Here is a 12,920-nt window from a genome sequence, read left to right as displayed (position 1 = left end):
CCTATCAACTATAACTTAATCAATCAAACAAAAGGACTTTTGTTGGCAACAATGAAATGAGCAGAGAATAAACACACAAAAGGAATGAACAATTCTTCTAATATTAAAGTGGGTGAAAGTAGTTAAATTTCAAAATTTTCGGCAAAATTTCGCCGAAAATTTCGTTTTTAGAGGGTATGAAAATTTTAACACGAGTTCGTCACTTTTTCATCAATATTTCACCGAAATTATCGAAATTTCGCGAAATTTTCCAAATTTCACTCATAGAAGTCCTCCCCTTGCTGACATGTGACAGACCACCGTCTTCCAGATCTGGGCGACCAAGAGAGGGAAAGGAGATCGGGGAGTATGACCGGACCACCGTCTTCCAGATCTGGGCGACCAAGAGAGGGAAGGAGATCGGGGAGTATGACCGGACCACCGTTCCTTCCAGATCTGGGCGGCCAAGAGAGGGAGGGAGATCGAAGAGGGTGAGGAGAAAGAGGAAGAGATCGGGGAAGACAAGGAGGAACTGAGGAAGACTGGAAGCGATTGGGAGGAGGGAGAAGGAGGAGAAAGGAGAGCGACTGGCAGAGAGAAATAAGAGGGATGGGAGGAGAGCATCTCGGCAAGAACATGAAATTTCTCTGTTTTGGATGCGAATATGCGACTAGCTGATAGAGATTGAAAGCTGATAGAGAATGAAAAATATCTCTATCGAATATTATTGCTATATATTGTAATAAATCCACCTATTTTTCAGTAGCTTGTAAGGAATAAAATTTCGGATATCGAGGAAATTTCGACGGAAATTTCGAAGATTTTTAAATTTCGACAAAAATTCGACGGAAACGACGGAAATTGTTATCAAAATATGGAAATTTTGAATGAAACTTTACCATATGTTTATTAAACATATTATCTACTATATTGATAAAAAACATTGAAAAAACCAAATTATATAGTAGATTTCATGTGATATGTGATGAATATAATGCGCACTGGAGATAAATACTAGTAAATAAAATTAGTATAATGAATAAATGAAATTATTATATTCTTTATACTCTATAATTTATACACTAAATCCTATATACTCTATATACTAAATCTTATATACTCTATAATATATACACTAAATTTTATATATTTTATAATGTGTATTCTATATTCTTTAGGATATAGTATAAGATATTAGGGTTTAGGCTCTTTAAGATATTTTTAATTATTTTTATATAGAAATGTATTAGGATTTAAAATTTAAAAACAACTAAACGAAACCCCAATTTTTTTTTTCTTTCTAATTGCACAAAGACCCCAAACCTCAACCAATTCTAAACTTTTTTTTTCCTTTCTCTTTTCTTTTTTTTTTTCTTTTTTGTTTCTTTATTCTTTCTTTTCTTTTCTTTTTCTTTTCTTTTTCTTTTCTTTCCTTCCTTCCTTTCCTTCTTTTCTTCTTTCTTCCCGTGACTTCAGCTTTTCCTTCTCTTTCTTCTTTCCCACTGCCCAGCCACCAAACCCACTTCTCTTTCTTCTTTCCCACTGCCCAGCCACCAGACCCACGCCAAGACCTTCTCTCTCCTCCCTCTTTCTCCTCCCTCCTTCTCTTCCTCCTTTCTCCTTCTTTTCCTCCTTCCCTCCCCGATCTTTTCTCTCTCTTCGATCTACTGCCTTCGACAACGGCCGGCGACGAGGCCAGCTCGCCTCTTTCTCCCCTCTCTCCCTCTGGTCTCCGCTTCCTCCCTCAGTCCCTCACTGGCTTCAGCTGGGTATTTGAGCGAAATTTTGACGAAATTTCGGCGAAATTTCAAATATTTCGCCAAAATATTTCGAAATTTGGTCGAATGGGTGTTAAAATTTCGGAACCCCTAAAAATCGAAATTTTTGAAATTTAAACCCTTAGTAGCTTGTCCTAATAGTTTAAGTTTAAGCAATTACTAATTAATGTTTTTTATCTCTTAAGTAGCGCGCCTACCATTTAATACACATATTATTCAACAAAACTAGAGGTTTCGAAAAAAATAGGGTGTCATCAATCATATGCTCTGGCCTTATGCTAGCTCCTATTAATATCTAGTGGGGACTTTTACTCTTGAGTTGTATTGTGAAAATTGACAGTGATTAAACCTTTATTGTGTTTTAAATGAATGAATGAAAATTCTGACAAAGATATTATTAAGTAAACAAGTCATTGACAAACAATTGGACAAAAAAAAAACCCTTTAAACTTTAAACCGGATTAGACATTTAGACCAAACAAAAAATTAGAGCAAAGTCGTCCATTAGTTCTCTTAATAAAGATAATCACATATTGTAACTCATGTTAATTAAAAAAGTCATAAGAACATATGATTTCAGTAAAAAATATTACCTAATATGAGTATAGAACTCACAGTTAGAATTTAATTGTCATTTATCTTTGATATAAAAGAAAAGAAGAGCTTCAAGAATAGTTAGTTTATAGTTTGAAATTGCAAGAAAGAAAAGAAAAGAAAAAAAAAAAAAAAGAGGTTTGGGGCCTTTGGGCAATTGGAAAGAAAAAAACGAGTTTGGGGTTTCGTTTAGTTGTTTTTAAACCATAAACCCTAGTACATTTCTATATAAAAAATAATTAAAAATTATCTAAAGGGCCTAAACCCTTATATCTTATAGCAAATCTTAAAAAATATAGAGTATAGATTATAGAGTATATAGAGTTTAATGTATAGATTATAAAGTATAAAGAGTATTAAGGTAAGGTATATAGAGTATATAGGGTTTAGTATTAGAATTTAATGTATAGATTATAAAATATAAAAAAAAATTATTTAATTTAATTTATTTATTATACTAATTTTATTTAACAGTATTTGCCTCCAGTGCATATTATATTCATCTTATATCACATGAAACCTACTATATAATTTGGTTTCTTCAATGTTTTTTATAAATATAGTAGATAATATGTTAAATAAGCATATGATAAAGTTTTATTCAAAATTTCCGTATTTTGATAGCAATTTCTGTCGTTTCCGTCTAATTTCTGTCGAAATTTAAAAATTTTCGAAATTTCCGTTGAAATTTTCATTGAAATTTCTTCGAAACCCGAAATTTTATTCCTTGGGTGAAACCCAAAGAAAAACGACAAAAACAACATAAATGCGATAATCCGAAATAATCTAATATCCTAGGTACAAAGCGATTACCTGATGGATAATAGGAAAAAAGAAAAATTCAGAAAACGAAAGAAGCAGTGAAGAACAGTGAAAAGTAGAGGCAACAGTGCTCAAAAAACTATAAAAATGAAAGTCTTGTAATGAAGAAATAACTTGTCTTTTCTTTGTCTCGGAGGCAGTCCTTGTTCTTAAGCCATATCTGTCCTTATATAGTACTAAGGTTTTTTCCTTTTTATGATGCCCTAATGGACACGTGTATGGCCATGAATGTGATGCTGAAAGATGACCTCAACTTGCTGATGTAAGCCCTAGGGGGTTGGCAATGAGCTGTCATTATCCTTGTCATTGTTCTTGAAGGTTCTTCTAAGTCATTCTTATCCACTAAGGAAGCCTAGGTCGAAACAGTAGCTTTCCTTCCGGCTCAAAACTCTTTTCTATCTTGGTTATTTTTTTGCTCATGGAAAACAATTGTTGACTAGAAGTACGGTTCTTTTCGGCTCGCCACTTTGGTCTCAAAAGGCAGCTTTCAGCACATGGTGTTTCAGGGTTTTCGGGGAATGGGACATGTGGCAGTATTTCATAAGGGGTGCCAACATTGCCCCCCAAGTCTGAGTGTTTCGGCCTACCATGGCTGAAGCACGATGACTTTTAAACTTTTGGGTTGTAAGCCACAGTACTTAACAAGTTTGCATGGATTGTGATTCTTGAAAAAGTGTCTGAAAGGATTGGTGAAGGGACGTGTTGGCATGAAACTGAATTGCAACGACAATATTGAGCTTTAAAGAGATGAAAGAAAAAAGGACGGCCTGAGATACACATCGCAGACTAGGGTTTATTTGAGGTTGCATGTAGTAATCATGAGTAAGCGTGATAAAGGAGCTCATTATTTGCCTCGATTTTTTTTTTCGAGGTATTAATGGGTTACCTTGCAAACCGTCGTTTCTTTTAAAGTAATTATATGTAAATATATATATATTTTTTAATTTCAAAACCCTGACCTTTCCTTCTTCGCTCAATCCTCCATAAATATCTCCTCAAAACCCTGCCATTGTTACACCTTTGGATTCTCACCGAAGCTCTGCCAAATTTTCTCCAAAACCCAAACTTAACGCTTTTTCCTCAGGAATCCCAATCAAACGCAAAAATCCCCCCTAAAACTGAGAGAAAGAGAGAAATGGAGAGAGAGAGAGAGAGAGAGAGAGAGAGAGAGAGAGAGAGAGAGAAGGGCGAGGTGGAAGGGGTGCGATATGCACCTCTTTGACGCAGCGTAACACGCAATTAAAAGAGATTAAGGAAAATCAGCATTAATCCTAAGAAAGAATCTGGAATCCACCAGAGAAATGAGAGAAATCTCAAGGTTTTCTGATTGAAAATAATAATAATGAATGTTACAAACAGCCAAAAAGGTTATTTAAATACGTTCAGAACCCTAGACGTTCGAAATTCAAAACGGAAACAAAAATGGAAATAAAGTGCAATTGAGGGAACTTATTCAAAAACACTAAATTGTTTATTTGAAGCCCTAAACGAAGGAATTTGGCCAAAATAGGCCCTCGATCATTGCATGTGGCAATGAATTGGATTTGTCTCGCCATTCCCTTCGAATCGGTATATCATGGGCCCATTTCTGACACTGGGCCGGACTGAAGCTTGTTTCTTTTCTTGGCCTTCTGGCGGTCGAGTTGTTGCATGAACCGTTCTGCCATTTGTTCTACATCACTCTTCTTCTTCTTTTGTCTTTTTTCTTGTTTTTAGTTTAAATCTTTTTTATTTTTAGTTTTAAATTTAATTTTTTTAATAGGAAATGAAAATTTTAACCCTTAATAGAAGGGGATATGACTGTCACATAGTCTTATTTTAACGGAAGTTTTGACAGAAGTGACGAAATATCTCACGTTGATACAAACCATTAATAAATGTCATTCATTAACACAACCCTAAATACGTGTTCTGATATAAATTCGAGGCAATTTTTGCACTGTACTTTTCTTCATTTACACTCATTTTTCTTTATTAAATAGTTTTTAGGGAAAATTACATAAAAATTAGTAAAGTAATCAGCAATTACATAGTGGTCAATGCTTTTTTGAAATTATAAGCTTCGACTAAAATGAAATAATAGAAATAAAGGACAATAATATTGGACTCAATATATAAATGTATTTACACTTCCTGCCACTCTTCTTACCCATTGCTGATGTCAGCAGTATCTCATATTTTTAAAAATTACAAAAAAGTTAATAATAACCAAAAGCTAACACATGGCTAAATAAAGCTAACTAACTAACTAACTATGATTAACAAATATGCAGGTGATTAACCACAATAGAACAATATGCAACGTCTTCCCATTTTCAAATTTTATAAAAATTAGTGAGACCTGCAACCTGTAGCAAAAGCCAAGATTTCTTCAATTTAATCGTAAAAACCTAAACTATTTGACCTTAGATCATCAATATGCTGCAAAACACCATATTTTAAGTTGTCAATATAAATAATAAACTCATAAATGAGACCAAAATGATAGAGAAAATAACCTGCTGACCAGCTTGTTTATAGATATCATGGGATTTATCTGCAATACTAAACGTACGTTCACCCTAAATTTTGTTATTTTGTTATTTTGTAATAGTCACTGATTTGAAATCAATAATTGTGTGACAGTCACTGATTTGAAATCATTAATTGTTGGACAATCACCGATTCAAAATTCAGAACACCATAAAATAATAAACACTAAATCAAAAACTTACACACCCTTGAATGCTAATAAATATTTATAAACCCTAAAAAAATATAAATAAACCTTCAACCCTTATAAACTCAAATGATGATTTTCAAATAGTCACCGATTCAAAATCAGAAACTGTGTGACAGTCATTGATTCGAAATCATTAATTGTTTGACAATCACCGATTCAAAATTCACAACACCATAAAATAATTAAGAAACACTAAACCAAAAGGTTAAACACTCTTGAACTCTAATAAACATTTATAAACCCAAAAGAAACATAAATAAACCTTCAGCCCTTATAAACTCAAATGGTGATTGTCAAACAGTCACCGATTCAAAATCAGTAAATGTGTGACAGTTACTGATTCGATATCAATAATTGTGTGACAATCACCGATTCAAAATTCACAACACCATAAAATAAGAAACACTAAACTAAAAAGTTAAACACCCTTGAACTCTAATAAACATTTATAAACCCAAAGGAAATATAAATAAACCTTCAACCCTTATAAAATCAACCGGTGATTGTCAAACAGTCACCGATTCAAAATTAGTAATTGTTTGACAATCACCGATTCAAAATTCACAACACTATAAAATAAGAAACACTAAACCAAAAACTTAAACACCCTTGAACACTAATAAACATTTATAAACCCCAAATAAACATAAATAAACCTTCAACCCTTATAAACTCAAATGGTGATTGTAAAACAGTTATAGATTCAAAATTAATAATTGTGTGACAATCACCGATTCAAATTCATAACACCATAAAATAAGAAACACTAAACCGAAAACTTAAATACACTTGAACACTAATAAAAATTTATAAACTCCAAATAAACATTATAAACCTTCAACCCTTATAAACTCAAATGGTGATTGTCAAAGAGTCACTAATTAATTCGAAATCAATAATTGTGTGACAATCACTGATTCAAAATTCACAACACCATAAAATCACTACAACAAAATTGTCAATAGATATCACCAATTTTATATTAGATTTGAAATTGACTGATATTGTAAAAATTATAATATCAGTTAATTTTTTAGCTGATTTCTAAAGTCTATTAGATATCACATGGTTTTTTTCAACTGATATATAATATTTCTTTTTTTCTAAGAATTTATAAAGATATCAATCTAAACTATAAACTATATCTTAACATACCACTTATAATTTTCTTGTCCTAACACCCAAACATATATGATATGTAATGATTTTTTTTCCCACTTACCCTAGCTCCCAACACTTAAACACAAATTCTATATATACTAAAAAATTAAAACCTAGGTCAGTTCTCACTTCTCTGTCTGTCTCTCTCTCTCGCAAAGTCGCAAGTCGCAAGTCGCAAAAACTCTCTCAGCTCAGCCTCACACACCTGCCGTCGCCGTCGTTGTCGCCACTCTAAGACTTCCTAGTGAGTTCGTCTGTCTCTGTCACTCTCACTTCTCTGTCTCTCTCTCACCCTCTGACTCTCAGCCTCTCCCTTCGCAGACGCACTTCTCACCTGACCAGTCGCACCCCAGCCTCTCTCTTGTCGTCGCCGTCGCCGTCGCCGCGTCAAGATCCTCTCGATATACAGGTTATGGTAAGTGTTAATTTTTTTTTTCTGGGTTTCTCTTCATGTTTTTTCTTCGATTTGTTCATGAATTGTGACAATTTTCAGCTGCTAATTCTGAAAACCAATTTTTCATTGATTTTATGAATGGGTCTAGGGTTTAGTTGTTTTATTTCTCTCCTTCAACGAGAAATCTGAAAATTTTATACTAAATTTATAGTAGATCAAATCAGTTCTGTTATGATATTAGCCCATTAGATAAATTGTTATGACTTGTAGGGTTTAAATTATGGAGAATAGGGTAATTAGATTATGAAATAATTTGTATTGGATGAATCCCTCTGTATGGGTGGCTTGGTAATCTATGGTTTATTTTGCAGAGAGCAAATATTAGTGGTTACAGAGTGAGTATTATTTTTGTTTGTTAGTGTTTTAATATTTATGAACTGCATCCAAGTGCTCTTTATGTGAAATGTTTTGTGGCTTACCCCTTATGTTTAGCCATGTATCTCGTTGTGTACAGCTTGCTATGAGGGAAGCATGCAAGTATGTTGAGGAAAAATTAGCAGTGAAGTTAAGGCTCCTTCAGTGGATTCTTCTTTTGAAATTTGTTTAAAAGTTAAAAAGGTCTTTTTTCTGATTATTTCTGGGAATAAGTGGCATTTTGCTTGTACAGAATATATGGGACAACATTCTCTTATAAAATTATCCTCGGTTTGAGCAATGGAACTGTGCTGCTTGCTTGGTTGTTTTCTAGTTTCTGTTACTGCTTTTTCTCTCTCTTTGTCTTGTGTTTTTACTTTCCTATGTGATTCTGAATGCGGTTTCACCTTAAAGTGCTTTTTTAAGGATTTAGTTTTGTGCTTTCTTTCTTTATCTAGAATTTTTGAACTTATTTATGTTTTTCTGAACTTGAATGAAATACAGCAGGGAGGGGGCTCATTGGGACAACCAATTTCTATCTTTCCATCCCATCCTTTAATGTTTTAGTTGCTGAGAACTTAGCCATAAGCAGGTACTCCATATCTATTATTTCTTTGAATATAAATGCTATGGGATATGATTCTACCATTCTTGTTTCCTAAAAATAATAAGGTCACAACTGATGTATAGAAGTTAATATTCTTATTTATGTGTGCTCTTCTTGGTTTTGGAAAAATGTGTACTGACAGTTTATATATATGGCCTCATTTGTTGTAGGTTTGTCATACTAGGTAAATTTGATTAAATGGAATTCTAAATTTACATGTAGTTCTTTTTTAAAATGTGGTTTCACCTCAAAATGCTACAAAACTTTTCATACTATAACTACTTCTACATGAAGCTTAATAAAAGACCCAATTTAGTTAACCAAATATCATCGTTTCTTGTCCACCTCTCATAATGGGCTTGGTTTCCTAGTTTAACTACTTGGGAATAGGTATAGGGTAATAAAGATCATTCCCACTGCCTTTTTCTATATCTTTATTTATAAATTAATTGATTTCCATTCTCATTGCAGGTGATGTTAATATGGGCTAGAGATAAGGGCCGAAAAGGTACAAGTCTTTGGTATACTCTGTCTATGATTTAATTTTCTTTTACAGTTTTGCTCTATTTTTTTTATATAATTTGAAATGGGTAATCTTTGTTTGTTCATTATGTGTTTGTTTTTTGGTGGGTTCTAATGGTTTGTTTGTTTGTTTGTAATGTGTGTTTGATTAGGTGGCTTAAGTTCTGCTTACTCTGCCATACTCATTCTCACAGCTGGGCATGCTCTCAGGCATACTCTTTTACCTCTTCTCTGGCTTGTTGGGAAGTTGGACAACTTACCTCATTAGCACACTCTATGTAAATACAAAAGTAGAAAATAAAGAGAAAAAGTTGATTTCAGAAACCTTGTCATCCAGGTTAGTTGAACACTTTATTTCTTTTTTATGCTTGAGCTTATCTTGTCAAATTTTTCATATCTATGACATCTTTGAGAAAGTTGATATGTAGATATCATTTATTTTGATACTTGGTAATTTTCTGGACCTTCCCTTGCCTAGGTTTAATATTGTATGAAATCTATGTTGTAAGGTTCAAATCAAACTTGGGTTTGAAATTAGACTTACTAATGTTTGGTTTAGGACAAGAACCAAGTAATTCGGACTTGTATTGAATTTGTTGTGAATTTTCTAAGATGGACCTGCTAGCAGAAATTTCTGCAGCACTAGAAACAACTATAATTTAATGAATTTAAAGGGATTTTGAGTGTAACTTGGTCATTTTGAGTCATGCTTATGATCTGATACTTATGAAATATGTACTAGACATGCTAAAGAGTGATTTAAACAAAAAACCTTGTCAATACTATTGTACAAAAAACCTTGTCAATATTTTTCTATTATGCAGTCCCTTAGACTTTATGTTACACCATATTAAATATGCTTTTATAGTTCATTGTGTAACCTAATTATATTTTACCAATAGTGTGTGCTAGTTTCAAGATTACTTATTCCATATTTGCGTTTCTACTTATATGCTTGCCTCTACTGAGACATACTAAGATACTGAAGTTATGTGATGGAAGAATTTACTTCCCTCTACTTGTTTTTTTAATTTTCTATTTCTATTTGAGACTATTCTAGGTTATATAAGCATCAAAAGGGTTTTTTGGTCATTTTAATCAAAGGCACACAAGGGTTTTAAGTAACTATATGGGGAAGTTGTTTACCTTTCCTTCATATTGTGAGAGTTTTGAGTTACTTGGCTAATAATTTGGCATTGTAGCTTCTCACTACCATAAATACTTTTAATTTCCAGTTGCTTGTAGTTGTTTTGAGTTAAATCTTGGCCTTTGGGCTGTATCTAAGTAGCTTATCAAGAAATTTGGGACTTAATTGGTTTGAAGTCATTTTTTTATGAGTGCTATGCCTTTACACAAGTTCTGATGGTAATAGAAAATGTTTAAGTATTAATCTTTGAGAAGATTTCGTGAGAGTTTTGTATGACTAGTAAAGATAACAGTATAAACTACTTTCCTATTAAACTGAAAACATGAAGAAAGAAATGAGTTACTTAGGTGTCCTACTATAATACTTTAATACTTGTTTCCTCACCTCATTCTGCTTTTTTTTTTTTTTACTTTGAGTTTCATGGTAAATTGTTTTAAAAAAATAACATAATTTTTGTTCATTTATTTCTTATCTAGTTATTACTGAATATGAAGCCGGCCATTTCTAAATGTACCTGCCATTCCATTTGGTCTTGCTTGTCTATGATTTTATAATGTTTATAAATGGCTTAGTAACTTTGCTAAAGCTTCAAGAATTGGGTATGTCAAAGTTGTAGATGAGTATCATAGTTCATATATTTTCTTGGTTGTGTTGTAAACAACTCTTGATATTTTTAATCTTGTCAAAACCTTAATATATATATATATATATATTCATCACTATCAACTTTTTTATTTTTTATGTACAACATTGGATATAGATTCTTTCCTTGTGTGTATTGTTGTGATTTTGTTTTAAATCTTGGACCATTTGTTCAGTATATTAGCCAATAATATTAAAGACCATTGCATTATGCTTTTGCAGGTCTAGTGTTCATGAGAAGAGCTTATGTATATATATTTAGTCTCAATCAACACAACTTTAAGATGTGAATGATTCTACTCCACTAGCTAGATGAAGTTGTCAGCTTTTATATCTTCAAATTAGTATCATCAGTCATACCTTAGTAATTCTTTATGTATTTCCTTAACTATAGAACTATTTGTTAGATATTATATTGTAATCCCTTTTTGGGTACTTTGAATGTTATTGGTGCTTAAAATATGAAATATATGAGAATGAAAGATTTTATACTTGCACAAATTTCAGGCCATTTCAAAATACATGCACAATTGTATATTTAATTCATTGATATCCTTTTTAGGTGAAAAAAAAAAAACTAATATATATCATACATTCCAAATCTTTTTTTAAAACTTGAAATAATAAACAATATCAATTTTGGTCTAAAAACTGAAATGTTATGTCATTTTGATATCAGATTCTCTCTTAGACCTGATATATAAACAATATTTAAATATCAGAGTATGTTCCATACCTGATATTGATATCGAGATTACATATCAGATTTTATTATATACCTGATATTGATACCAAGATTTTAAATCATATTCTACCTCAAACCTGATATTGATATCATGGTTTTATATCATATTCTACCTCAAATACGATATGTATTGATCAGAACTATTGATATTCGGATTTTATAGATATCATAAATAATATAAAAAATGATATATAAACAATGTTTACATATTAGTTTAAAACTGATATCTAAAATGTAAACATTAGATATCACGACTCGGTATATCAAACGGCTACCCAAATAGATATCAGTCCACGACTGATATCTATCGACATTTTTGTTGTAGTGAATAATAAACATTAAACCAAAAACATAAACACCCTTAAACACTAATAAAAATTTATAAACCCCAAAGAAACATTATAAACCTTCAACTCTTACTAGATATCCCCATTTTAAATAGCCAAAGAAAAAAAAATGACAGAGAGTAACAAGTGTCAAAAGTGAGTCAAGAGCAAAGTGGTGTGTGCATTCAAAAAAGAACCAAACAGAACCTAGTAGATATCCCCATTTTCACTCTCTAGAACTTTGAGTAAGAAACTAGGAGGAAAGGCATTTCCAAGGAATTGTAAAGAGGGAAATAAATTCAGTGAATGTAAGACAGTGTGTGAAAAAATAACACTTGAATCTACTGTCTTTTATTCCTATCCTTGCATCAGGTTGCCTATGTGTTTTTACTTATATAAATGTGTGCTCATGTTTAGCTCGTAAAAACTGTAAAAAACGAAACTTTAGAAATCGATATGAGAAAACAAACTTAAAAAGGAATTAAACAGTGACTGAAAGACAATTACTGAAACTTTAATTGTAAGTTACAATGTCAACTTCAAAAGGCTAGTGTTTATGACTTGACAGTTCATATTCTACTTTAGATGTTGAATTCTTAAAAAATAATAATAACATAGTTGGAAATTTGATTTTTTTAAAAAATAAGAAAATCATCAATGCCAATAACAGTATGTGAAAAACTAAAACTTGAATCTGGTGTCTTTCACTTTTGGAACAATGAAAAGAGCTACTAGGTTAATTATTCATATCATTTCAATGTACATAATATACTTGGTTGTCATCATAATTAAAATTTATTCCTTTATATAAATTATGATATACTGTTCCATGGAGGCAAAAACATACACTACTGTATAGTCACTGAAATTAAACATATATATTATCACCAAGGAATAAAATTTTGGATTTTGCAGAAATTTCGATGAAAATTTCGACGGAAATTTCGAAAGAAATTTCGAAGAATTTAAAATTTCGACAAAAATTAGACAGAAATTACTATAAAAATACGAAAAATTTTGAATAAAATTTTATCATATGTTTATTTAACATATTATCTACTACATTG

At 31.7% G+C, this 12,920-nt stretch overlaps 2 long non-coding RNA genes across 2 annotated transcripts; both read left to right on the top strand.

Annotated features, from left to right (window-relative positions):
* Positions 1 to 7,167: 7,167 nt before the first annotated feature.
* LOC147292074 (uncharacterized) lies at positions 7,168 to 8,165 on the top strand. The gene is made up of 3 exons (XR_015121454.1): positions 7,168 to 7,300; positions 7,378 to 7,471; positions 7,965 to 8,165. It is a non-coding gene; the product is annotated as an uncharacterized LOC147292074 (long non-coding RNA).
* Positions 8,166 to 8,202: 37 nt separating this feature from the next.
* Positions 8,203 to 11,105, top strand: LOC147292073 (uncharacterized). Its single transcript, XR_015121453.1, has 4 exons — positions 8,203 to 8,456; positions 8,943 to 8,979; positions 9,146 to 9,330; positions 11,005 to 11,105. It is a non-coding gene; the product is annotated as an uncharacterized LOC147292073 (long non-coding RNA).
* Positions 11,106 to 12,920: the final 1,815 nt, after the last annotated feature.

The sequence above is a fragment of the Dryas octopetala genome, chromosome 3 (assembly GCF_963921425.1).
Source record: "Dryas octopetala chromosome 3, drDryOcto1.1, whole genome shotgun sequence".
Classification (NCBI taxonomy): domain Eukaryota; kingdom Viridiplantae; phylum Streptophyta; class Magnoliopsida; order Rosales; family Rosaceae; genus Dryas; species Dryas octopetala.
The sequence above is the reverse complement of the archived record's forward strand: the minus strand, read 5'-3'. Positions and strand labels throughout refer to the sequence as shown.